Source organism: Triturus cristatus, chromosome 3_1, assembly GCF_964204655.1.
Source record: "Triturus cristatus chromosome 3_1, aTriCri1.1, whole genome shotgun sequence".
Classification (NCBI taxonomy): Eukaryota; Metazoa; Chordata; class Amphibia; order Caudata; family Salamandridae; genus Triturus; species Triturus cristatus.
The window spans coordinates 571,223,355-571,248,932 of record NC_140583.1 but is presented as its reverse complement, the minus strand read 5'-3'; the positions used below and the strand labels follow the sequence as shown (position 1 = coordinate 571,248,932).

Genomic DNA, 25,578 nt, shown 5'->3' with positions numbered 1-25,578 from the left:
CTAAGACCGGATCTGGTCATCTGGTTACCCTGCTGACCTGCAAGAGATTGTGCCTCTGACCCTGCACCTGGTGGCGCAGGGCAGGAGCGGGAGTGGGAGGCCCCCGTTCTGGGTGGCATGTGGTAGAGATGACCTCCCATAGGCCATCAACCACTCCACGTCCCTTCCGCCAGCCTGGCAGCAGAGGGATCCCCTGGGGGTGGCAGGCACCCACAGACAAAGCTTGGCTCAGGGGATGACTTTCAACAGATCGCTGCAAGGTAACTGCTCTGCTACTTACAAAACCCTAACCCAGAATCAGGTAATCTAAGAATGATTTAGCACCAGGTGCCCCACGAACATGGGGTGCACTAAGGGCAATAGAGGCAGCCCCTTCAGTCCACTCTCCGGTCCCCAAGTGAGCGGCTCTCTACACCTTCCCAAGAGGCCCGCAATCCAAAGCCATCTGAGGCTCCACAGCACTGCTGTAGAGTTTCGTTTTAGGGGGGATTCTGATTTAGAGGCATTCAGTCATAATCCCACAGATGGTAGCTTCGTCACATTGGCTCCTTAGCCAAGCACATACACCAAATCCACTAACAGGCCCAACCGCTGCAGTATCGAGAACCCCTGACTTGCCGGTGGGCTGAGGGGATCCCCACCCCTGACCAGGTCAAAGGCACCAGAAGGGAAGAGCTCCCCATCCTGCACGCCCCCGCAAAGAGGAGCAAGGCGTCCCCTCGCGGCCCTGGCTCCTTCTCATCTATCTTGCCCTGGTGCATGAGAAGAGCCTTGGTCGCCTGAAACCAATTCGGGCCGGGAAAACGGGTCAGCAGGGCTTTGGGGGTGGTCCCAGCCCAGGGAGGCACTGCCATCTGGGTCCCCCCATGAGGTCATGCTGGGTGAGCATGGGTTCTGTCTTGGGAGGGCTTTGCAATCTTGTCACTCCCTGAAGGGCCAGTGCCATCCCCATCCCTCACACATACTTTGGCCGGGTCCTCCTGGGTGGAGAAGCCTGCCTCGCGCCAACCCTTGCCCAAACCCCTCAGAGGCCGCAGACCGCTCTACCGGGGGCGTGAGCTGAGGGCCAGGCCCTATGCCTACAGTGTTTGTTTCGGTCTGGGAGGTGGCAGAGTGTTTCGGGCTGGCACCCTCATTTTCTTGGGCTGGTCTGCTGTTAATGATCGTTCGGCAGGTTTGCCCATGGAAACCTTGCTATGATTTTTACTTCTTCTAGATTCAAGTCTTATTGTCTTTTCAGCACTCCACAAGTGCGGCTGTCGACCCTGGCTGGGCCAATCTGAGGACCTCACTAAACCATCTAATCGGTTGTAGAGATAGGTGGTGTGTACAAAGGGCAGGGACTTAATCAACGCAAGCTTATGACCTGCACTTACTGGGAATTTCTCGTCCATGAGAAATAATCCAATCCCCAATCCCTATCATGAACTGGCTTCAGCAAGTTACCCGCACCTTTTTGCAAAGAGTAGACACACACTGATCCATTCAGTGTAGCATATGTGCAGCCCTGGACATCTAAAGGCATCACAGACCTGTTTTGCTTGATCACGTGTGGCTGAACACCACTTGTCCCTCTAAGAAGTTGAATGCCGACTTCTGGGGTTCACATAACTACTTAGCATGGAGGAGCCTCGCTCTTTTTAGAAATCAACCAGACAAATTGCTCCTCCAATTAAGAATGGCCATGCACCACCACTCACAAAATCGAGAAAGAGCTATCAATCTGTCAATCCTTTCCGTGTCAGGGCAGAGTGAGGCGTCCTGTGTTGATTCGAATTAAGCCACAGGCTCCAGTCCTGGTGGTGTCCTTTGTTTACATTTTTATATGTTTCTGCTTTGCAACCGTATTCCCATCTGAACCCAAAGGCATTGGTTTCCCAGAAGCTGTTAGGCAGGTCATAGGAATAATGCTGCTGAATCGCTAGTAGCAATGTTTATGGTCGGAACCAGGGCGGTATTTGAACCCCTTCAAAACTTGAACTTTAGTTCTTGATTAATGAAAACATTCTTGGCAAGTGCTTTTGCTTCGATTCGTCTTGTGCTGGCCCACGATTTTCACCTCTAGTGGCACAATATGAATGCCCTCAGATGTCCCACTCAAGCATGGCCACAATTACAAAAATCAACAAAATAAAATCGGAGTCATATTACATTATTCCTAGCTGAAGTATTCAGGTGATTGGCCTACTTTGAACACTCTAATTTTTTCAATGCAAATGCTTTGGACCCCAGGACACTGAATCAAGAGCATCAAGGGGATGCAGAGAGGCAGCTACTGGGACCACCAGCTCGATCCTGAGATCCAACCACAAGGTTTTTAACTGCATCAACTTTAATATATGCAATTGGAGCTAAAATTACCACACCTGCTGACACCAGACTTGCCCACCGGTGGATTCTTATGAAAGGATTTTAAGTGTACTCATTCCAATTACAGAGCCTCGAAAGAGTCCTGTATTGTTATTTTTCGTCACTACTTCCCCGAGTGCCTGCTGCCTTCCTTGGATTTGGTAGCCATTTCTCAGGCTCTCTCTCTGGAATCAAACCCTGATTCCCTGTTTCCCGTGGTCACCATGGTAGGCAAAGAAAGTACCATCGAAAGTTGATAGTGCAGACATCTGAATGTATCATCTCTGACATGGAGATGTGTGATCAGCCCAAGTTATCTAGAGTTACCAAAGTGGCCAGTCGAGCCTGGATTGATCTTGGTCTGATAAATGCATGCATACCCAGAGGTCAGCGCTTGTCAGCATGTATTAGCTCTAGAATTACCACAGTTATCAAGGTAACAGATGAAGCTATCAAAGGAACCATAACTGATTTAATGAGTCATTTGCAGTTTCACTGTACCGGGCATGTGTTCTTACACGTGCCTGGCTTAATCTTTGAGACAAGCATATGCTACTGGCAGGATCAACCAGGTAGCTGCACTTGGTTGACGGGGTTGGGAACCATGTGCCCATCCCAGTTTGATCTTCGCACTCCTCAGGAGCCTGCTGGGGCTGCCCACCCACCTGGGTGGACAGGTGCAGTCATACGGGCACTGGTGGGCCCAGCCGTCTCCACAGAAGGGAGAGGTGGGCCGAGGCACAGCCTGGGCGGCTGGGACACCCCACGTAATGGTCATTCCGAGCTGCTACGGAAATGCTCTGGGTGGAGAAGGGCAACTATGTGGGGCATGGGGGCCCAGACTGCCAGACAACACCTGGGACTTAGTGCCACCTGACCTCTTCTACTCTGATCAGACATCTGGGCAGGCGCATGCTGCCAAGACTGCTCGGACTTTGCTCTGCTGGGTAGGAAAAGGTCCTCTGCAAACAATAGAGTCAGGTGGTCCCTGGTGGGGTGCAAGCTCTTTGCTTGAAATAACAGCTGATGTTGGCCAAGCAGTCCATTTCTAATCGGACCAAGCATGCCCAATCGATCGGAAAATACTGCGCTGGCTGGACCCTCCCTGGGCAGGCCCCCCTACCTAGGGATGTCAGCTTTGTGTACCGAGCTGCTCTTGGGGAAGGCAGATATGAAGAAAAGGCTCATCGGGCAGGACCGGAAGGCAGATGTGGACCTGGGCCACTGGGCCCCCAATGGGGCCAGCCCAGGCACTGTTAGCACCAGGCTGAGAACCGCTGGACCTCAAGGGGGTCCAGAGCACACTGTCACTAATAATCTGGAGAAAAGCTACCCCTTTCTTGTAATCCATGTTCACTGAGTGACAGAGGGGACCTCTGGTGCAAACACACTTGACCCCTTGGAGCCCTGCCTAGGCTCGAGGAAGTAAATGAGCCCTGATCGGGACTTCCATTGCAGCCTGGCCACCTGGTCGCCCCATTGTAAAGCATGGCGTGTGACCAGATGGCCTGGATTAAAGGGAGGCCATCTGGTCATGCTGTGCCTTAACGAAAGGTCTTTCTCTTGTCTTTAGAGGGGACAAGAACACTGCGGCCTGGGTACTCAGAGCCCCAGCTGGGCCTCAGGCATGGGTCTGCAAGGAGGGCCCTGATGGAGCTCCACCCTGGGGCCCACAGACACCTTAACATAGAGGCAAAGTGGGGGAGGCCTCCCCAGGCCCGATGGACCCCTATCTTGGGCCTTTGGCCGTGCGGCAAGCTGGAAGACAGAGCCCAGGATGGGAGCACCGGCCCAGGAGCCCAGTTGGAACTCCTGGAGCCGGGGCCAGATCTGAGCTTCTGAATCAGTCCAAACAAGGGAAACCTCTCTGGGAATGATGGACCCCCTGCCGGGTCCCTTGGTGATGCGACAGACTGGAGGACGTAGCCTAGGGTGGTAGCACCCATCCTGGGGAACAGCAGGAGCGCCTGCCCTGGGGCTCAGTCAGAGCTCATGGACCTGGCTGCACAGTGGAGTTCTATCTGGGCCTGCTAGACGCCACCCCGGGTGCTATGTCACACAGTGGGCCTGAAGGCTGCCGGGGCCATGGTCAGAGCTACTGAACCCAGCCAAGCAGGGGAATCCTGCTGGACCCAATGGACCGAAGTCCTGGTCACTTGCGGTGCAGCAGGCCGGAGGACGTAGCCTATGGTGGGAACGCCTCCCTCGGGGCCAGTCAGAGCTCCTGCACCCGGCCACAGAGTGGAGGACTCCCTGGACCCACGGGACCCCATCCTGGATGCTTTGCCATGCGGCAGGCCTAATGAAGGAGCCCAGGAAGAGGCCCCACACACCAGGGCCGACCGGGGCCCTGGTCAGAGCTTATGGACCAGGCTAAACAGGGGACGCCTCTCAAGCATCTCTGGGCCCGATGGTTCCATGTCCCAGGCCCATTTCCATGCAGCATGCTGGAGGATAGAGCCCAGAGTGGGTGCGCCCATCACGGGGCCCAGAGCCCGGACAGAGCCCCCGAACCCAGCCACATAGGAGAGGCCTACCTGGGCCTGTATGGGTAAGTGAGTGGGTACATGAGTGGCTGTATGGGTGAGTAACTGGGTGTGTGAGTGGCTGTATAGGTGAGTTAGTGTATCGGTGACTATATGAGAGACTGAATGTGTATGTCAGTAGCTGTATGGGTGACAGACTGGCTCTGTTAGTAGCTGTATTGGTGAGTGACTGGCTGTCAGTAACTGTATTGGTGAGTGAGGGGGTGTATGAGTGGCTATATGGGTGAATGAGTGGATGTGTGAGTGCTGTATGGATGAGTGACTATCTCTATGAGTGGTAGTATTGGTGATTGAGGGGGTGTGTTAGTGCCTTCATGGGTAAGCGAGTGAGTGCATGAGTGCCTCTATGGGTGAGTAACTGATGCTGTGAGTGGGTGTATGGATGCATGAAAGGGTGTGTGATTGGCTTTATCGGTGAGTATGTGGGTGTGTGAGTGTCTGTAAACGGTGAATGAGAGGGTATATGAGTGGTGTATGGGTGAGTGAGTGGGTGTATGGGTGACTGTAAGGGTGTGTGAGTGGATATATTGGTGAGTGTATCAGTGACTGTCTGTCAGTAGATGTATGGGTGACTAACTGGATATGTTAGTAACTGTATAGGTGAGTGACTGGCTGTGCCAGTAACTATATGGGTGAGTGAGTGGGTATATGAGTGGCTGTATGAATGAGTGAGTGGGTGTGTTAATAGCTATATGGGTGAGTGACTGTGTGTGTCAGTGATTACATGGGAGAGTGAATGGGTGTGTGAGTTTCTGTATGGGTGAGTCAGTGTGTGTGTGAGTGCCTGTATGGGTGAGTGAGTGACTGTGTCAGTGACTGTATGAGAGACTGGGTGTGTGTGAGTGACTGTCTGTGTTAGTCACTGTATATGTGACTAACGGTATAAGTGTTACTAGTTGGGTGAGTGAATAGATGTGTTTGTAACTATATGAATGAGGGATTATCTGTGTCAGTGGTTACATGGGAGAGTGACTTTGTGTGTTGGTGATTGTATGGGTGACTGAGTGGAAGTATGAGTGACTGCATGGGAAGTAAGTGGGTGTGTGAGTGTCTGTATGGGTGAGTCAGTGGGTGTGTAAGTCCATATATGGGTGAAGGAGTGATTGTGTAAATGCCTATATGAGAGACTGAATATGTGTGTTATGTTCTGTTTGGGTGACTGACTGGCTGTGTTAAGAGCTGTATAGGTGACTGAGTGGGTGTATAAATTATGTTTTGGGTGGGTAAGTGATTGGGTGTGCCCTTGGTTACAAGGGAGATAGACTAGGTCTATTAGTGATTTTGTGGGTGACAGAGTTGATGTATGAGTGACTACGGGGTGAGTTAGTCGGGGCATGAGTGTCTATATGGGTGAGTGAGTCCGTGTAAAGAAATAGACCCGAACCCCCTACTTACCTTGGGCTTGGCCCCGAGTCCACACTACTGACGCCAGAAACCACCGGAACACCTATAGTGGAAATGGAAAAAGGATTAGTATGGGGAAAAAGCAAACAACACTAACAAAGGACCACCATGTCTTTGGGCAGAGAGGCAGAGTTACCACTAGCCAGGACCAACCCCAAGAAGGAGGAGGCAGAGAAAAGCACAACTTCACAGGAAAGGCAGAGAGCAAGATGGGAAGCATCAGAGAAGATCAAGAAACCAAGGAGCAACAAAGCAAGGAGGTATCCAGTGCAGCCGACGTGTTGAAAGATGCCACCGGCTTAGACAAGACCCATGACTCCTAGAGTGAGGAGTGGTGGATGCTGCTGGAGGATGCTGGTGAGCTGCCGCAACTCAGGAGAGTTGTGGCATAGTGGGCGAGGGCCAGCGTGAGGGGTAGTATGGTTGGGGAGGGGTTGGAAGGGAAGTAGGCTGGGTCGCAGTGTGGGAGTGTGCATAATGGGGAGCACTGTTGATTTATGTACCGACCAGGAGGCTGTTAATAAAGGTCCCGAGATCACTATCCAACTCATCTTGCTCACATTAAAGACAGGTGATCTGGACGTTGCAACCGCCAGCATACGGACCTTAATTCCAGGTGATGTTAAACCTGGTTTATAATATTACGTCTGATAGAAAGGGGATGAGAGTCACAATCTGCATGACTAAGGCTGATGGTGACTTTTGGATTCCCCAACAGGTAAAAAAATACTATAGTGAGTGCCCCATATGCCAGCAAAACAGCAGATGCTGTCCCAGCAAACTCCACCTTATGCCCCTACCCATTATAGAAGAACCCTTCACAAGGCACCGCCAAGTCTAAATGCTGCCATGGTGCAGACTGTTGAACTGGGCAGGTGGGGCAAGGGGTGTTGGGGAAGGAACAGCGGGAAGGGAGACCTGTAAGAGAAGACTACTCCTTCCTGAGTCCTCCACATAACCAACCCGCCCAATTTGTATGACAAGATGTATTCACCTGAACGCTGTTATGCAGACTTACTAATGGGTGATGGAAGGGTACATTATACTTTGACACCTATCAGACTCCACCATTTTAGAATTTTTGGATGGGTCTTGTTGGAGAAATCTGCAAAACAACGCATAAACTGGTTATTTATGCAGATTCTCGGGTCCTAGGTGTTCCCCAACTGTGGGACCTGCCATGCAACTTTGTGCAAAGTTTTTTAAGGGTCCAAAAATTATGCTCTTGAGCATTCGTTCTATGGCTTGCGCGATGCGCTCTTACCCCTAAGATCAGTCCGATCTCATAAATGTGACACTGAGCTGAAGGGGAATGCAGAGCATGGCTTTCAATTCAACTGTCAGGATTATCTGCTTTACGCTGTCTGTTGGATGCCTGGAAACTTCGGGGGCTGTGCCCTTCACAGATGCAGAAGACTAAGTCCAGAGCACGTCTTCTCCTCAAGCCGGCAAATGAATAGCGAGAGCATGGTAACGGGCGGGGCTCGTCTTTTACCCGAGTCCCTCTCAACATGACCGTCAAGCACATGCGGTTGAGAGATGTAGTTTCGGAGTTCAAGACCATATTTAACAGGCCTGTAAGAGTGTTAGAGTTGCAAACCAAGCTCTGCAACATTCCTAATGATAAAAGAAAAGGCACAGCAAGAAAGCACAAAAAGGAAACATAAAAGAAAAAACGTAGCAACAAAGAAGCATGTATAAAACTACACAGAAATACAATATTCAGTACCAAGAGAGTATCAGAGGGCAACGCCACCAGTACTTAGTTGTGGTGTAGTGTCAATGTGTATTTTACCGCGTAATGTCCTGCTGCACAATCTCTTGGCACACCACTGATGGTCATCACAACATGGTGGCATAATAGTGGTAACATCCATAGAGCCTCCAGCCTATGACCATGACAGTTTAGCAATAAGTGTGTATTTTGGTGTGCTAATGTGTGCATGAATATGTACCTGCATATGTTAGTGTATCAGTCACTGTCTGCTTGGGTGTGCATGTGTGTATATCAGTGTCTGCATGGGTGTGCTACTCTATTCATCAGAATGTACATGGGTGTGTCAGCATATGTATCACTGTCTGCCTGGGTGTGCTAGTGTATGGATCAGTGTTTGCCTGAGTGCCTTATTGTATGAGTCAGTGTGTGAGTAGGTGTGTTAGTGTGTGCATCAGTGTTTGCCTAGATATTTCAGTGTATGCATTAGTGTATGTGTAGCTGTGTCACTATATGGATCAGAGTTTACCTGGGTGTCTCATTGTATGCTTAGGTGTGTGACTGGGTTTATCAGTGTATACGTCAGTGAGTGTCTGGCTGTTTTAGTATGTGCATAAGTGTGTGCCAGGGTGTGTTAGTTTATACATGAGTGTTTGTTTGGGCATGTCAGTGTATGTATTAGTGCATGCCAGGGCATCTTATTGTATGTGTTAGTGTGTGGCTTAGTGTGTTATGTGTGCGTAAGTGTGTGCCTGGGTGTGTCAGTGTATGTATTAGTGTTTGTGTGGTTGTGTCACTATAGGCATCAAAGTGTACCTGGGTGTGTTAGTGTATGCATAAGTGTGTTCCAGGGTATGTACCTGAGTGTATTAGTGTATGTATGAGTGTGTGCCTGTGTGTCTTAGTGTATGCATCAGTGTCTGCCTGAGTGTGTTAGGGTATTCATAAGTGTCTTCCTGCATGTCTTACTGTATACATTAGTTTGTACTGAATGTCTTAGTGTACCCACGAGTGTGTGCTTCAGTGTATTAGTGTATGCATCAGTGTGAGCCTAGGAGTGCTACTGTATGCATTAGAGTATTTCTGGGTGTGCCAGTGTATGCATCAGTGTATGTCTACCTATGGACTACTTAAGGGGTGTCTTATATGTACAAAAGGGGACCTTATGGCTTAACAAGGGATTTTGAATGCCTATTCAACCTTGCAGTAAAATTGCATACATAGACTATGCAGTAGCAGGCCAAAACATCTTTAAAGGGCTACTTGTCTGCATAGGTGAATAGGAGTATCAGAACTCCAATGCATATCTAAATAACTGTATTGGTCTTTCTCTGAATGTGTAACTGGATGTGTAAGTGACTATGGTGCTATATGACTAGCAGTGTTAGTACCTCTATGGCTCTCTATATGTGTATGTAACTGGCTGTATGGATTACATGCTGGTTTTATTAGTGAGTATTGGGATTTATAATTGTGTGTTTAAATGGCTCTATCACTGCTGGATACATTACTGCTCTATGGGAATATGACTGAATGTTTAAGTGCCTCTGTCTGACTTCTGGGTGAGTGTCTCTATACTTTTGTAAATATGTATGTAAGTTGCAGTAAGGATGGGACACTAGGGGCCATGTGTACAATGAAGTGGCGTAGAGAGGTGTTAGCCTTCCTGGCTTAACACCTCTCTCCGCCACTTCTGAAACACAAGGCTGCACCATATTTACAAGAATGTGGTGCAGCCTTGCATTTCCCCCTGCGATGGTGCTAAGTTTAGCAACTTAGCGCCAATGCATGCACCCTTGCACCATACATAGTGCAAGGGTGTCGGCGTGCAGGGAAGGATTGTTTATGTGTAGGACGGTGGCCTTTACTGCAGATAAACTATCCTAAAATGCCATTCTGTCACTTTCATGTGTGCTGCATCATGCAGTACATATGAAAGTGACAAAATGTTTTTTTTTTTAAAAAGGTTTGTTTATGAACGCTGCCTTGTACATACGGCGCAGCCCCTATCGCCACCACAATATCGGTAATAGTGATGTTTTGGTGGCAATAGGGGCTTGTACATATGCCCCTAGATGTTTAACAAAGTATTTGAGTCTGAAAGTGTGCATATGACTCACTGAAACCTCAAAATCCATGTCTTACCTCCTAAAGACATAGCACCCTGGCCTCTGGCCTACCTACACTTTACCTTAGGGGTGACATGTCTACTAGAAAGAAAGTTTAAGGCTTGGTAATTAGTTATCAATGCCAAGTCAACCTGGCATTAATACTGCATACATAACCCCTGCAGTAGCAGGCTCAATGCATGTTTAAATGGCTACTTGTCTAGATGGCTGACCAGGAGTGCCAGTACTTATGTACAAATCTAAATAAGCGTATCGGTCCCTACCTGGGTGTGTTACTACATTTGTAAGTAACAATGCAGCTATATGACTAGCTGTCTTAGTTTCTCTATGGGTTTTTATGTGTGTATGTAACTGACTGTATATATTACTTACTAGCTCTATTACTGAGTGTTGGGGTTTATAATTGTGTGTGCAACTGACTATGTTACTGCTGGATACATAAGTGCTGTATGGGCATGTGACTGAATGGCTACGTGTCTCTGTCTGACTGACCAGCAGTTTGTGACTCTGCTTTTTTAAATATGTATGAGAGTTACAGTATGGGTGGTACACTGGATGTGTTTGCAGATGCCTCTGTTACTGCTACATACATAAGTGCTATATGAGCACATCACTGAATATCTACATGCCTCTGTCTCTCGCTCATAGGTTAGGTGAGTATCTCTGCTTTTCTAAATAAGCATATAACTTGCAGTATGGATGAAATACTACATAATTAACTATGCCTAGGGGTCTCAAAGTACACATGTATCTCACTGAGACTTTAAAGTGCATGTCTTACCCTGTAAACACATAGTACCCTGCCCTATGACTTACCCACACCCTACCTAAAGGGTAACTAGTACATAGTAAAACAGAAGTGTAAAGCTCAGAATGGAGTTTTTAAAGGCAACTCAACCATGCAGCAAAGCAACAAACTCACACTCTACAATTCCAGGACAACACATGATGAAAGGACTACTCACACACCTACTCTCAGACCCAGACAAACACTCACACACCCACAGAGACACACACATACCCCTTCATAAACCCACAAAAACACTCAAACATCCTCTCTTATTCCAATTCGCATACCTGTTAATTGAGTTGGTTGATCTGGTATTTTGTTGTTGTTGTCGGTTAGACTGTAGTCTCGGAAAAAATTTAAAACCTAAGCATAAGAATGGTATACCACTCTCATACAAAATGGATCACTGACAGAATATCGACAGTCAGAATATCGAGGTACAAAAATATCGACACCAAAATATCGATGTCCAGAATATCGAAGTCCTATCTACATAAAGGTAAGTACAAAAATATCGAGAAAAAAAATATCCCTGTTAAAGATATCCTTGTTAAAAATATTGTTGTTAAAAATATCGTTTTTTTTAATGTTACAACAAATACACACAAAAAATAAGACATATAGGGGCAGATTCCGATCCTGTAAAAAGGCCCTACGATTCGTCGTACAGAGCGTTTTCTCCGTACGACTCGCACCCGGTAAACTGTCCCTACAACCTAGGAAGTACGATTCGTACAGAAAGCCTATTTCCGTACGAATCGTACAAAAGACCATACGTGGAAAAAATACCTACGATTTTGATCCGGAACAGCTTGTACGCGACGTCCGGACGTATTCAGGCAGTGGTTTCCGGCCCAGCAAGTACGATTCGTCCCTACGTTACTCCGTACGGCTTTTTTTCTACAGGAGTCAAACACAGCCGGAAAAGCAGAGTTCGACGCAAACCGCCACGCAACGGAGCCCAGGTACGCAACGTACACGCCATGAACCCCTTCGTACGTGTCATCCCGGTCCTCTTGGCCTATGACCTGGTGCACTGCACCCGACGCACACGCCGCAGAAGGTGAGAACAACACCCAGGGGCCGGGGGGGGGGTGAGGGGCATGAAACATACCCCATAACCAAACCCAAACCCAAACCTATAATATGGAGGCCATACATTACCACCAGGGTCTGGTCACTTTGGGGGGCGTGTCCAGCAACCCCTGCGTACCGCAACAACGGAAGTGGACGTGTACGGTGCGTACCACACGTACCCCTACGGCACCATTACAACAGTGGCATGGACCGCACCCACGCATGAATGCATGGGTACGGTGCGTACCACACGTATCCCTACAGCACCATGACAACTCAGGTACGGACCGTACACACGCATGAATGCGTGGGTACGGTGCGTACCACACGTACCCCAACGGCACCATGCCAACTCAGGTACGGACCGTACCCAAGCATGAATGCGTGGGTACGGTGCGTACCACACGTACCCCTACGGCACCATGACAACTCAGGTACGGACCGTACCCATGCATGAATGTGGGGGTACGGTGCGTACCACACGTACCCCTACGGCACCATGACAACTCAGGTACGGACCGTACCCACGCATGAATGCGTGGGTACGGTGCATACCACATGTACCCCTACGGTACCATGACAACTCAGGTACGGACCGTACCCTGGGTACGGTGCGTACCACACATACCCCTACAGCACCATTACAACTCAGGTACGGACCGTACCCACGCATGAATGCGTGGGTACGGTGCGTACCACGCGTACCCCTACGGCACCATTACAACTCAGGTACGGACCGTACTCACACATGAATGCGTGGGTACGGTGCGTACCACGCGTACCCCTACGGCACCATTACAACTCGGGTACAGACCATACCCACGCATGAATGCGTGGGTACGGTGCGTACCACACATACCCCTACGGCACCATGACAACTCGGGTACGGACCGTACCCACGCATGGATGCGTGGGTACGGTGCTCCTGCTGACTCCACAGCACTGGTGGCACTGTCGCTGGGTCCCTCCTCAGGTGTCTCCCTCGCTTGCGGATGATGATGCTGTGGGCAAGGAGAAGAAACCAAAATGCATCAGTCACCTGTATACATCTGACACATGAGCACAAGAACAATTGGTCACAGTGCATATCAGGCAATGCATCATGAGTAACAGCTAGCCTACTCCGCACGTATGTAAGCCCTGTACTGCCCAGTTGTTAGACCCACCATGCCACTTTGACACCAGGAAAATACATACACAAAAGGCCACAACTGGAATGAGAAATACACTGAGAATCTAGTGTCTGTGAACTGGTGAGCACAGCAATACAATGAAGTCATGACACCTCTTGTTTAGCCTGAAAGAAACTGTAGGGATGCACTCAAGGTAAACTAACACACCTCAATACTCAAGGTGTCACCACTCTCAGAGACCTGTAAGTCCTTTGGAACACAAAACTAACAAATGTTGGTACCTTGGAACTCACAATACTTTACACAATCTACATGTTTGGAATGTGCCAATTGGCCATTTCGTGAAAAGAACACTCATGTGGCTGCATGCAATATGTCGCACAAGGCAGTGCACACAAAAGTACATGTACACTGTCATTGAAGAAGCTGGCACCTTTTCGGAGAAGCCACTGTTAGAAATAAATGGTGTTGCAGAAAGTACATATACATGGGCCCACGGAGGTCTTGATGTCTTGAGACTCGTTAGTTTGTATCACCAACAACAAAGGAGTCTCACAAAATCAAGACCACTGTGGGAACATGTATATGGAGAATCTGCAACACCATTTAATTTGAACATTGGCTTCTTTGAATAGGTGCCAGTGTGTTCCATGAAAGTTGAAATGTCGTTTGGTGTGCGCTTCCTTGGTAGACTTTTTTCATGCAGGCACATCAGTGTACTTAACACAAATCATCCAATTTCCACATTTAACCCCTTCGCTGCTAGGCCTTTTCCCCTCCTGTGCTAAGCCTTTTTTGGGCTGTTTGGGGTAGTGCGCGCTTAGGCCCCTGTAACTTTTTGACCACATTAGGTATCCACGCCAAATTTGCGTCCTTTTCTTCCAACATCATGGGGATTCTAAAGGTACCCAGGGTTTGTGGATTCTCCTATAGGGTTCCCAGAAATTAGTCAAAATACAGCAAAATTTTGTTTTTTTTGTGAAAAATGGGGAAAAGTGGCTGCAAATGAAAGCGTCTGGGTTTTTCTCTGCAAATGATATCAAAAAAGGATTTGTGGGGCTAAAATCACCATTCCTCCAGCTTTTAGGGAATGACAGATTTTTGTCAGAAATCCAACATTTTTTACACAGTTTTCACATTTTTCTGGGACATACCCTATTTTTGCTATTTTTTGTGCTTTCAACCTCCTTCCAGATAATGTTAGAAATGGGTAGAAAGGCAATAATGGATCCTGGAAAGCTATACATTTTTGAAAAGTAGACACAATTCTGAATTCAACAAGGGGTCATTTGTGTAGATCCATCAAGGTTTCTTTATAGAAACTAACAGTTAAATATAGGAAAAATTAAAAATTTGTTGAAAAAAGCAGCCTTTTGAGTCAACGTTTTCACCTGTAACTTCTTCTAATTATGACATCTCTTTGAAAGCAATGTACCGTTACATCCGGTGGACCTTCCTGGTTGTGGGGATATATAGGACTTGTAGGTTCACCAAGAGCCCAACGAACCCAGAGTAAAAAACTGAGCAGCATTTTGTAATGTTTTTTTTTTTGTTCCGGGTACATAGCAATTATTGTGGGAAAATGTATACATGGAAAAATCGGTATGAAAGACACCTATGTATTTCTGAAATGGGAACAAATTACAGAGTTTAGAAACAGTGCATATTTGCACATTTTCGAAATTGGGAATACTCATACTTGCATGACAATTATTGGTCATTTTTCAAAATGACTTTTTTTTTACACAATGTCTTTCATTTGGAAGGGAGAAATGCATCAAAAATCAATAGGTAATAACAGTTGCTTTACAAATCTGAACTACCCTAAGTTTCCCGATAAAAATGGTACCTCACTTGTGTGGGTAGGCATAGTGCCCACGACAGGAAGTGGCTCAAAACCTAAGGTGAACGCACCACATTTTCACACTGAAAATTTACACTTTTTTTGCGAAGAGTCTAGCTGTAGTTTTTTAACCCTAGCCCTGCCGGCACCTAGGTAAACCTAGCAAACCTATACATGTTTGAAAACTAGACACCCAGGGGAATCCAGGATGGGGTGACTTGACTGCCTCCCACCATGGTCTGTTACCCAGAATCCCTTGCAAACGTAAAAAAATGACAAAAAAAACACATTTTCCCCACATTTCTGTGATGGAAAGTTCTGGAATCTGCGTGGATCCACAAATTTCCACCCACCCCGCGTTCCCCAAAGTCCTACGAGAAAAATGGTACCTCACTTGTGTGGGTCGGCCTAGTGCCCGCGACAGGAAACAGTGCAAAACGCAACGTGGTCACACCTCAATTTTGCAGTGAAAAATGACCCCTTTTTGGCAAAGTGACTAGCTATAGTTTTTTAACCCTAGCCCTGCCGGCACCTAGGGAAACCTAGCAAACCTATACATTTTTGAAAGCTAGACACCCAGGGGAATCCAGGATGAGGTGACTTGACTGCCTCCCACCATGGTCTGTTACCCAGAATCCCTTGCAAACGTAAAAAAATGACCAAAAAAACACATTTTCCCCACATTTCTGGGATGGAAAGTTCTGGAATCTGCGTGGATCCACAAATTTCCACCCACCCCGCGTTCCCCAAAGTCCTACAAGAAAAATGGTACCTCACTTGTGCGGGTCGGCCTAGTGCCCGCGACAGGAAATGGCGCAAAACGCAACGTGGTCACACCTCAATTTTGCAGTGAAAAATGACCCTTTTTTGGCAAAGTGACTAGCTGTAGTTTTTTAACCCTAGCTCTGCCGGCACCTAGGGAAACCTAGCAAACCTATACATTTTTGAAAACTAGACACCCAGGGGAATCCAGGATGGGGTGACTTGACTGCCTCCCACCATGGTCTGTTACCCAGAATCCCTTGCAAACATAAAAAAATGACAAAAAAAACACATTTTCCCCACATTTCTGGGATGGAAAGATCTGGAATCTGCGTGGATCCACAAATTTCCACCCACCCCGCATTCCCCAAAGTCCTACGAGAAAAATGGTACCTCACTTGTGCGGGTCAGCCTAGTGCCCGCGACAGGAAACGGCGCAAAACGCAACGTGGTCACACCTCAATTTTGCAGTGAAAAAGGACCCTTTTTTGGCAAAGTGACTAGCTGTAGTTTTTGAACCCTAGCTCTGCCGGCACCTAGGGAAACCTACCAAACCCACGCATTTCTGAAAACTAGACACCCGGTGGATTCCAGGGAGGTATGGCTTGCGTGGATCCCCCAACGTTTCCTTACCCAGAATCCCCTGCAAACCTCAATTTTTGCTGAAAAAATCACTTTTTTCACGCATTTTGGGGTGGGAAAGTTGTGGCATCACCGGGCTCACACAAATTTACCACCACCCAGCGTTCCCCCAGGTCTCCCGGTAAAAATGGTGCCTCACTTGTGTGGGAGGCCCAAGTACCCGCGGCAGGCAAGGGCCCAAAACGTAGTGAGGCGACATCAAAATGGCCTATCGCAAAACCACCTGGTTTTGCAAGGGGGGTCACTTTGGTTTTTGACCCGGTGCTCGGCGGCCATCTAGGGAAACCTACCAAACCCACGCATTTCTGAAAACTAGACACCCGGCGGCTTCCAGGGAGGTATGGCTTGCGTGGATCCCCCAACGTTTCCTTACCCAGAATCCCCTGCAAACCTCAATTTTAGCTGAAAAAAATCACTTTTTTCACACATTTTGGGGTAGGAAAGTTGTGGCATCACCGGGCTCACACAAATTTACCACCACCCAGCGTTCCCCCAGGTCTCCCGGTAAAAATGGTGCCTCACTTGTGTTGGAGGCCCAAGTACCCGCGGCAGGCAAGGGCCCAAAACGTAGTGAGGCGACATCAAAATGGCCTATCGCAAAACCACCTGGTTTTGCAAGGGGGGTCTCTTTGGTTTTTGACCCGGTGCTCGGCGGCCATCTAGGGAAACCTACCAAACCCATGCATTTCTGAAAACTAGATACTCGGCGGCTTCCAGGGAGGTATGGCTTGCGTGGATCCCCCAACGTTTCCTTACCCAGAATCCCCTGCAAACCTCAACTTTTGCTGAAAAAATCACTTTTTTCACACATTTTGGGGTGGGAAAGTTGTGGCATCACCGGGCTCACACAAATTTACCACCACCCAGCGTTCCCCCAGGTCTCCCGGTAAAAATGGTGCCTCAATTGTGTGGGAGGCCCAAGTACCCGCGGCAGGCAAGGGCCCAAAACGTAGTGAGGCGACATCAAAATGGCCTATCGCAAAACCACCTGGTTTTGCAAGGGGGGTCTCTTTGGTTTTTGACCCGGTGCTCGGCGGCCATCTAGGGAAACCTACCAAACCCACGCATTTCTGAAAATTAGACACCCGGCGGCTTCCAGGGAGGTATGGCTTGCGTGGATCCCCCATTGTTTCGTTACCCAGAATCCCCTGCAAACCTCAATTTTTGCTGAAAAAATCACTTTTTTCACACATTTTGGGGTGGGAAAGTTGTGGCATCACCGGGCTCGTCCAAATTTACCACCACCCAGCGTTCCCCCAGGTCTCCCGGTAACAATGGTGCCTCACTTGTGTGGGAGGCCCAAGTACCCGCGGCAGGCAAGGGCCCAAAACGTAGTGAGGCGACATCAAAATGGCCTATCGCAAAACCACCTGGTTTTGCAAGGGGGGTCTCTTTGGTTTTTGACCCGGTGCTCGGCGGCCATCTAGGGAAACCTACCAAACCCACGCATTTCTGAAAACTAGACACCCGGCGGCTTCCAGGGAGGTATGGCTTGCGTGGATCCCCCAACGTTTCCTTACCCAGAATCCCCTGCAAACCTCAATTTTTGCTGAAAAAATCACTTTTTTCACACATTTTGGGGTGGGAAAGTTGTGGCATCACTGGGCTCACACAAATTTACCACCACCCAGCGTTCCCCCAGGTCTCCCGGTAAAAATGGTGCCTCACGTGTGTGGGAGGCCCAAGTACCCGCGGCAGGCAAGGGCCCAAAACGTAGTGAGGCGACATCAAAATGGCCTATCGCAAAACCACCTGGTTTTGCAAGGGGGGTCTCTTTGGTTTTTGACCCGGTGCTCGGCGGCCATCTAGGGAAACCTACAAAACCCATGCATTTCTGAAAACTAGACACCCGGCGGCTTCCAGGGAGGTATGGCTTGCGTGGATCCCCCAACGTTTCCTTACCCAGAATCCACTGCAAACCTCAATTTTTGCTGAAAAAATCACTTTTTTCACACATTTTGGGGTGGGAAAGTTCTGGCATCACCGGGCTCGTCCAAATTTACCACCACCCAGCATTCCCCCAGGTCTCCCGGTAAAAATGGTGCCTCACTTGTGTGGGAGGCCCAAGTACCCGCGGCAGGCAAGGGCCCAAAACGTAGTGAGGCGACATCAAAATGGCCTATCGCAAAACCACCCGGTTTTGCAAGGGGGGTCACTTTGGTTTTTGACCCGGTGCTCGGCGGCCATCTAGGGAAACCTACTAAACCCATGCATTTCTGAAAACTAGACACCCGGTGGCTTCCAGGGAGGTATGGCTTGCGTGGATCCCCCAACGTTTCCTTACGCAGAATCCCCTGCAAACCTCAATTTTTGCTGAAAAAATCACTTTTTTTCACACATTTTGGGGTAGGAAAGTTGTGGCATCACCGGGCTCACACAAATTTACCACCACCCAGCGTTCCCCCAGGTCTCCCGGTAAAAATGGTGCCTCACGTGTGTGGGAGGCCCAAGTACCCGCGGCAGGCAAGGGCCCAAAACGTAGTGAGGCGACATCAAAATGGCCTATCGCAAAACCACCTGGTTTTGCAAGGGGGGTCTCTTTGGTTTTTGACTCGGTGCTCGGCGGCCATCTAGGGAAACCTACCAAACCCACGCATTTCTGAAAACTAGACACCCGGCGGCTTCCAGGGAGGTATGGCTTGCGTGGATCCCCCAACGTTTCCTTTGCAGGGGATTCTGGGTAAGGAAATGTTGGGGGATCCACGCAAGCCATACCTCCCTGGAAGCCGCCGGGTGTCTAGTTTTCAGAAGTGCGTGGGTTTGGTAGGTTTCCCTAGATGGCCGCCGAGCACCGGGTCAAAAACCAAAGAGACCCCCCTTGCAAAACCAGGTGGTTTTGCGATAGGCCATTTTGATGTCGCCTCACTACGTTTTGGGCCCTTGCCTGCCGCGGGTTCTTGGGCCTCCCACACACGTGAGGCACCATTTTTACCGGCAGACCTGGAGGAACGCTGGGTGGTGGTAAATTTGTGTGAGCCCGGTGATGCCACAACTTTCCCACCCCAAAATGTGTGAAAAAAAGTGATTTTTTCAGCAAAAATTGAGGTTTGCAGGGGATTCTGGGTAAGGAAACGTTGGGGGATCCACGCAAGCCATACCTCCCTGGAAGCCGCCGGGTGTCTAGTTTTCAGAAATGCATGGGTTTGGTAGGTTTCCCTAGATGGCCGCCGAGCACCGGGTCAAAAACCAAAGAGACCCCCCTTGCAAAACCAGGTGGTTTTGCGATAGGCCATTTTGATGTCGCCTCACTACGTTTTGGGCCCTTGCCTGCCGCGGGTACTTGGGCCTCCCACACAAGTGAGGCACCATTTTTACTGGGAGACCTGGGGGAACGCTGGGTGGTGGTAAATTTGTGTGAGCCCGGTGATGCCACAACTTTCCCACCCCAAAATGTGTGAAAAAAGTGATTTTTTTCAGCAAAAATTGAGGTTTGCAGGGCATTCTGGGTAAGGAAACGTTGGGGGATCCACGCAAGCCATACCTCCCTGGAAGCCGCCGGGTGTCTAGTTTTCAGAAATGCGTGGGTTTGGTAGGTTTCCCTAGATGGCCGCCGAGCACCGGGTCAAAAACCAAAGAGACCCCCCTTGCAAAACCAGGTGGTTTTGCGATAGGCCATTTTGATGTCGCCTCACTACGTTTTGGGCCCTTGCCTGCCGCGGGTACTTGGGCCTCCCACACAAGTGAGGCACCATTTTTACCGGGAGACCTGGGGGAACGCTGGGTGGTGGTAAATTTGTGTGAGCCCGGTGATGCCACAACTTTCCCACCCCAAAATGTGTGAAAAAAGTGATTTTTTCAGCAAAAATTGAGGTTTGCAGGGGATTCTGGGTAAGGAAACGTTGGGGGATCCACACAAGCCATACCTCCCTGGAAGCCGCCGGGTGCCTAGTTTTCAGAAATGCATGGGTTTGGTAGGTTTCCCTAGATGGCCGCTGAGCACCGGGCCAAAAAATCAAAGTAACCCCCCTTGCAAAACCAGATTAACTAATGTTCCTACAGCGTGAGAATTTTGTAATAATATTGCAAAGAAAATGTGGCAGACATTTTGAGGTTGGCAGGACATTGGGGATAAAAAATCTTTTTGAATTCACAAGAGAGACATCACTATGAACTCCCATGGGTTTTCGACAATATCTACAGTTGGTGGGTTATTCTTGCATGGAAAGTGTACCTTGGCAGAGAAACTAAAGACAAAGATTCCTCCACAACCATCTATTCCTCAAACACACACACATACTGGTTGGATTTGGCACGAGGGCGAGTCATGGTTCAGTGTATTAAATTTTATTAACAAGAGATTTCACAAAAATGAAATGCACTGTCAATAATTAAATTCACAAAAAACCAAACCAATGACTCGCAGCTCGTGAGCTGTAAAGCCACGTCAAGGCACCAACCACTTTACAGGCCATTCACACACCTTTCATATGTGATACAAACAAGACCATTCGCACCACCAGGCACAAAAGCAACACATTAAAAAATTCACCAAAAAGGGACAAGGTACACCCTGCTTCAGAAAGACAAATATTACTGCACAGCCATCTAATCTGCAAGCACACGCACATACTGGTTGGATTTGGCACGAGGGTGAGTGATGGTTCAGTAGATACAATTGTATTAGCAAATGATTTCACAGAAATGAAATGCACTGGTAATAATTGAAAGGGCGAGAAACTGAACCATTGACTCACAGCTCGTGAGCTGTAAAGCCACGACAAGGCACCAACCTCTTTACAGGCCATTCATACACCTTTCATACGTGTGAGACATACAAAACCATTCACACCGCCAGCTGCGGACCCATCACATAACAAAACTCACACCAGCACACAGCGCCATTCAAGGGCCCATCACTTTCACCCGCCCACAATCCAGACACAGCAACTACACAGGCTGATGGATTGCGTGGAGTGGCACTCAGCTAGCAGTGTGTGTAGTGACCAGCAGAAAGTCACTACTCACACACAGCCAGCCAAGCACCAGTCCACACACACCGCTAGCAGAGCGCCAGTCCAGGCACACCGCTAGCCAAACACCAGTCCATGCACACCGCTAGCCAAGCGCCAGTCCAGGCACACCGCCAGCCAATCGCCAGTCCAGGCACACCGGCAGCCAATCACCAATCCACGCATACCGCCAGCCAAGCTCCAGTCCACGGACACCACCAGCCAAGCACCAGTCCGCACACACCACCAGTCCACGCACACCGCCAGCCAAGTATCAGTCCACGCACACCGCCAGCCAAGCACCATTCCATGCACACCACCAGCCAAGCACCATTCCACGCACACCACCAGCAAAGCTCCAGTCCACGGACACCACCAGCCAAGCACCAGTCCACACACACCACCAGACCACGCACACCGCCAGCCAAGTACCAGTCCACGCACACCGCCAGCCAAGCACCATTCCATGCACACCGCCAGCCAAGCTCCAGTCCACACACACCACCAGCCACACACCAGTCCACGCACACCGCCAGTCCATGCACACCGCCAGTCCCCGCACACCGCCAGCCAAGCACCATTCCACGCACACCACCAGCCAAGCGCAAGTCTACACACACCGCCATCACATTTAGGATTTGTTTTTAAAAAAATAACAACACAAACAAATCGCAAATAGATACAAATCTTCTAACAGAAAATCAGCAACTAAATACATTGCATTAACACCAACCTTGAAACAGAATCAAATTATCCAAAGAATACAGACCAGGGAGTTCACTTTACCACTCATGAATACTCCCAAAAATTCTTTCGCATGTGGTACGCTCTAAAACAAGCAGGGACACACAGTGCAGGATGAGAAGGACAGTCGGGGCAGTACATACGACTCTCCTTCCGCGAACCTCTTCGCCAACAGACTCTACATCTCCTACTGGGAAAATCTTTTGCGGGTGTGGGAGGAATGTGATCTGGAAAGTGGCGATCTTTCAATCTAGCAACATCCTCCACCACTCCAACTCTAGGAACACTTGCCTGTTCCACTACAACAAGGCTGCCTATTACAGACTCCTGAAACTTAGCAAAAGTCATCTTTGACTCAGAGCAAGAATCCTGGAACACAACAAAAGCATTAAACATTGCCAAGTGGAAAAGATGGATAGCCAACTTCTTGTACCAATTGTAAGCCTTACGAAGAGCAGTGTAAGGTTCCAACCCCTGATCTACTCTGTCAACACCACCCATGTGCCTATTATAGTCTAAAATGCACACAGGTTTGCGCGCTTCAGCGACCTGACCCCAAACAGTCACAGGTGCAGTGCTTTCATCATGGATGGTAGTCAGCATGTAGACATCTCTCCTGTCTGAAAACTTCACAGCAAGAAGCTCCTGGCAACGCACTGCACTGTCCCCGCACAAGCTTTTGACAAACAAGTTCTTTCGGGAAACCTTTACGGTTAGAGCGGATTGTGCCACAAGCAACAGTGTCCACTTTGGCCAATTCCCTGAACAACTGCACACCAGTGTAGAAGTTATCTACATATAAATGGTGGCCTTTGTTAAAAAATCCTCTACCAAGTTCCCAAACAATTTTCTCAGTCACTCCAAAAGTGGACGGACAACCAGGGAGGTTAATCCTAGATTCCTTACCGGTGTACACCCTGAAATTAGAGACATATCCAGTCCTACTGTCACACAGCATATACAGCTTTATTCCATAGCGTGCCCTCTTACTAGTAATGTATTGCCTAAAAACCAAGCGGCCCTTGAACAACACCAAAGACTCATCCACTGCAATTTCTTTCCCAGGGGCATAAATCTCAGAAAAACGATCAACAAAGTGATCAAGGACAGGCCTAATCTTAAAAAGACGGTCACAGACAGGGTGATCTCGTGGCAACGCTAAACCATTATCAACAAAATGCATCATTCGAAGCAGAAGCAAATACCTGTCACGACTCATGACTGCCGGAAAAATAGACGTTGCCATCAAGGGACTGCTAGACCAATATGAAGACATTGATGGCTTCCTTAACAAGCCCATCAAAAAAGTTAAACCCAAGAACTTCTTCATCTCTTCAACATTTTTGGGAGTCCACCGGGTAGCTCTAGAGTGTGGCTTAAAACTGGCACTGTTGTCCCTCAAAAACTGTTCGGCATACAAATTAGTCTGCTCAACAATCTCTGCAAAAAACACATCGTCCATAAACAACTGAAAAAATTGACCGGTAAAAAGTTTTCAGTATTCACTCTAGACCCTGGAACACCAGTAAACTCTGGCAATGCCGGCTGCACCATGCCAGGGGCAACCCAGAGGTCATCACTTTCAAAGGGAAGCCTTGCAGCCCCAGCCTGCAGCCCAGATGCCTCTTGCCGCACTATCGGCACATCAGTCTCCTCCTCTAACACAGGCACTTCATCCGCACTAAGAGTATCTTCATCATCCGATGACTCCATACGGAGAGACAACTCACTGCCAGAATCGTCCCCTGCCTCCTCTCCCTCAGATGCAGAGTCAGTCTCCGAACCATGGTCAGAGGAAGACTCAAACAGCAAACCAACAACCTGCTGAGCAGTAATCCTGCAGCTAGCCATTATACTTACTAAGATTGAAGACTGCACAAACAAGTCAACAACAACCAACAATGTGCAAACCAAGTAAGTAAAGAAATGTGTACCTTTATCACAAAGATCAATGTACTCAAAAACTATACAATTCAATTACAAGAGACAGCTGCACTCACCAGAAACCAACTCTGCAGTGACACAGCAAAAACCAACGATATCCAACTAGAAAGAAGAAAAAAAAAACAAATTACTCACAAGACAACAAAATACACATCGAGCACCAATGCAAAAAGTTTTTGACACTCAAAAACCAAACATACTGCTATTATTACACCATTTGCAAAAAAACAAAACAGGCAGAGAAATCAAACACATTTACATTGTACAAAAAAAAGTCTCTTACCAAACAAATCAAACAGCAGAACAAAACGGCAAACTGAAAAGAGCAAAAGCCTTCACCTAGAACAAAAAAGTAAAAAATAAAAAACATTACAATTGCAATTCACAAAAAATATAACAATAAACATTTAACATGCTATGTCACTACCCAAATGGTCAATCGGGTTGTGTGCCAGGTGGGGCAGAAAACAGCAGGATAAGAAAGGCTACTCAGTCCCGGGACGGGTGAGCCAAATACATATTATAAAAAATTGCACCCTGGAAGCGAGGGGTCACTTCTATTTTTATTTAAACTAATTCCCTGGTGGGAGCAGAAACGGCAAAAAAATTAAACCGATCTGCCCCCAGAGGGGGCAGAAAAGTCTTCAAAATAAATTGGGGGCACAGGAAGCGACCCTTGCCCAAGGGGTCGCTTCCTACAATAACAAACAGATCCCTGGTGTCTAGTGGGCTTTTCTGCCCCCCCTGGGAGCAGAAACGGCGAAAAAATAAAACTGATCTGCCCCCAGAGGGGGCAGAAAAGTCTTCAAAAAAAATTGGGGGCCCAGGAAGCGACCCTTGCCCAAGAGGTCACTTCCTATAATAATAATCAGATCCCTGGTGTCTAGTGGGCTTTTCTTCCCCCCCCTGGGAGCAGAAACGGCGAAAAAATAAGACTTTTCTGCCCAGAGGGGGCAGAAAAGTCTTCAAATAAATTAGGGGGCCCAGGAAGCGACCCTTGCCCAAGGGGTCGCTTCCTACAATGATAATCAGATCCCTGGTGTCTAGTGGGCTTTTCTGTCCCCCCTGGGAGCAGAAACAGCGAAAAAAAAAAACCGATCTGCCCCCAGAGGGGGCAGAAAAGTCTTCAAAATAATTAGGGGGCCTAGGAAGCGACCCTTGCCCAAGGGGTCACTTCCTACAATAATAATTAGATCCCTGGTGTCTAGTGGGCTTTTCTGCCCCCCCTGAGAGCAGAAACGGCAAAAAAATAAAACCGATCTGCCCCCAGAGGGGGCAGAAAAGTCTTCAAATAAATTTAGGGGCCCAAGGAAGCGACCCTTCCCCAAGGGGTCGCTTCCTACAATAATAATAATATCCCTGGTGTCTAGTGGGCTTTTCTGCCCCCCCCTGGGAGCAGAAACGGCGAAAAAATAAACCGATCTGCCCCCAGAGGGGGCAGAAAAGTCTTGCAAGAATTATGGGGCCCCAGGAAGCGACCCTTACCCAAGGGGTCGCTTCCTTTTCATCATCAAAGCATCCCTGGTGCCTAGTGGTGGCATTCCTGCAGCAC

At 48.4% G+C, this 25,578-nt stretch overlaps 1 long non-coding RNA gene and 1 pseudogene across 1 annotated transcript in view; one reads left to right on the top strand and one right to left on the bottom strand.

Moving 5' to 3' along the window:
• The window catches only part of LOC146860573 (uncharacterized), a 527,912-nt gene that overhangs the window by 84,527 nt on the left and 417,807 nt on the right, over nucleotides 1-25,578 (top strand). The window lies entirely within an intron of this gene.
• Nucleotides 1,158-2,924, bottom strand: LOC146860574 (18S ribosomal RNA; annotated as a pseudogene).